Below are 3336 nucleotides of genomic sequence, written 5' to 3' on the forward strand. Positions count from 1 at the left end.
ACTTTAAAAAGTTGTTTTTCATTCTTAAATAAACTATTGAAAAGTTTGTCTTTCCATCTTTAAATTATTGAAATTTTTTTACTTAAACTAATTAAAAAAAGTTCATTTTTCATCTCTAAATTATTATTTAAAAAAAAAAAAATCTTTTTCATCCCTATTTTTGTCTCTAAACTATTTTTTTTATAGTCCTCTTCTAGACCCACCACTTATATCACTTTTTTTACTTAGTAATAATCACCTATCATATTATTAATTTATAAAATAATTTGTGACTTTAGCATTTTCTTTACAAATTTGAACAAAAAATTTGTCAAGTCATTTCTTTTATTATATTCTAGTTTTCTATAGCAAAATCAACAAATTAGTAAAGTTATATTTGATAAAATTTTTTTTTCCTTAATTTTCTGTTTTTTAAAACAAATTTTTTGTTTTCTAGGATAGAAAACTTATTGGGCAAATTACAACTTATCCACCTGTGGTTTAGCTAAAATTTAAATTGTCTATTTGTGGTTTAAAATTTGACACTTTACTCACCTAAGGTTTAATCGAAATTTAAGTTACCTACATGTGGTATGAAATTCCATGATGCAAGTGTTCCGATGGATTTCTTTTTATTTTAGTTGATCTTGTATTTTTATGTTTTTTGTATTTTTAGAGGAGAGAGATACAAAAGCGGAGAAAAATTACATATTTAACCATGTTTTTAACGGAGTTGGATTAATGAAATCTAACTAAGCTAATATCAGGTGGGTAAAGTGTCAAATTTCAAACTACAGGTAAGTAATTTAAATTTCGACTAAACCACAAGTAGGTAACAATTAATTTGCCAAACTTGTTTGTTAACTCTAAACAAACCAAAAATAAAAATAGTTCCAACTCTCATTTTATAAAGGAAATTGAAAGTAGCTATTTAGCTGTTTTTAGTTTCCAGGTTTTAAACGCCAATGAACACATAACGAAAACAACGCATTTTAGTGAAACAAAACACGGATTTCTTTCTTATTTCTTTCTATCCTTCTTTCACACCCAACTAAATCCTTTATTCTCTATTATCTCTGCACTCCACAAAGAAAGAAAATTGAAGAGAGGTCAACGAGCCCCATAGGTGTGGCGCTTGAGTGTGGGAATTTAAATTAGTCATGGTGGGAGACTCGTTGAATAGATACTTGTTGAATTGATGGGACGAACCTTTTCCACATGCAGTACATACCACATACTGAAATAATAATGAAATTTTAGCAAAGGAAGAGAGATGGACTATGGGCAAATAGATCGTGGGACTAGATTAAGCAACAACTCAAATCAAATTCTTCCCTTTTTTTTTTCTCTAAATTTCTTTTTTCGAGCACTTTCTAAAGAAAGAGAAAAAAGTTGTTCTGTTTTTTTTTTTTTTTTTTAAATATCAATTATATATATATATATTATATATATATATACCCACACACTAGCCTCATCACATGCGCAAAGCGACGATTTTTTTTTTTTTTTTTAAGAGAAGAGAAAGTATCATATTTTGTAGACATTTTAAGTGGAGTTAGAAATATATTTTTACCGAATTGTCCTCAAGTTTTTTCTCTGTTAAACTTAAACTTTAAGGGTATTTCTGAACCAAATACAAGTTCATTCCAAAGAGGGAAATTCTCTTATAGATAGTATATGTAAGTGTGTGTGTGTGTGTGAAAACTTTTTTTTTTTTCTTTTCAACTAGCCCAATGTGTTTTGTACTTTGAAAATATAAGGGCTTCTTTGGTAAGAGGATTTAAGTATAGTTTTTTTTTTTTTTTTTTTTGTGGAAACCATAAAATGATGGGTCCTACACTTGAATATATATTTTTAATGGATGTTCTCTAAATACAAATTTTAGAAAATTGTATCTTATTTTCCTTCTTTAGAACATAATTTTGAAAACGACTAAGATAATGTTCTCAAGATACATAAAATATTTTTAATGGCATATTTGTAAATAAATTGAAAATAGTGGATCCCATAGATTCGTCCAAACACTTTTATCTCTTTTATTAAGGAGTTTATTCTTATCACAAAAAATTCTCATGAATAAAATTTTTAAAAAGTACATTAGCTCTTTTCTCTTATCATTATATATATATATATATATATAAGTAATCTACATATTCTACATGTTCTCTTTTGCGAATTTTTTTAAAAATAGTGCCAGTGTAATCATGTATTTTCATATAATTTTGTATAGCCTGATATGAGTGAATTTTGAGTTTGGTTGGCTAAAATGTGATAATTTTTCTAGCATACAAGCACTAATATGAGTTCTCTAATAACACAAAAACTTCTCACTTTTTCACAATTATTGAGGTAACAATTGCGATTGGTATAAAATAAAGAAGTATTAGTGGTGGGCTAATGTTTTAAGTTATGTTTTACTAATCATAACTTGCAATTTTTGTATGCTGTATTTTTTTGTATATTTTTTTTTTTCTCTTTAGAATTACTTTATGATATATCTTAACATAATAAGTCTAGTGGCATAAAAATTTGTTACAAACTGTTAAGATTGTTAAGATGACATGTTGTGATTATGGTATAATAAAAATAGTTTTAGTAATGAGTTAATGAAGAAGTGATGTTGCAGGATCAAGCCCAGCTTGAGGATGCTAATCTGATGTAATTTTTTTTCTTTTTCTCCGAGTAAAATCTTATTATTACTCTTAACAAAAAAAAGTGAAGTTGCATAAATAGTAATTTATCATCTTAACAATTTGAAAAAAAAATTATAATTTTTTTTATGTCTCTTTCATGACTGAATTTTGATAAATAAAAAAAATGCAAATGTATATAATATAATATTAATTGTTAGGCTTTGTTTGGAATGAGCGGAAGAGGAGAGAAATGAATGAAAGGAGAAGGGTTTTTCTGTTTGGTTGATATGAGAGAAAGGAAAAGGACAAAAAAGTGAAGGAAACAATTTCTATCTGCATCCATTGGCTATGATATGCCCAATTTGGTAGAAATGGAGACAAAAGAGGAATTAAAAAGGCAACCATCATATGACTTTCTATAGCTTAAAAAATGATGTAGATCATTTATGTGAGTTTAATTTCTGTTATTTTCCTTTTCTTTTCTTTTTTTTTTTAATCTAGAAAAAATACTTTTCTTTTTATTTTTTATAGTTGAACTAGGATTTTATTTTATGTTTTTTTTTTTCTTAGTTGAATTAGCCATTAGGAATTTTTTTTTTTCGCTTTTTCTAGTTAAATTTTTTATCCTTTAATTCTTTTAAAAAAAATTATCTAGTAGTAATAGTAGGACTTTATTGTTTCTTTACCTGAAAAGAGTAAGAGAAAATTTCTTCATATAAATACC

This window comes from Quercus suber, unplaced genomic scaffold (genome assembly GCF_002906115.3).
Source record: "Quercus suber isolate HL8 unplaced genomic scaffold, Cork oak 2.0 scaffold_197, whole genome shotgun sequence".
Taxonomy (NCBI): Eukaryota; Viridiplantae; Streptophyta; class Magnoliopsida; order Fagales; family Fagaceae; genus Quercus; species Quercus suber.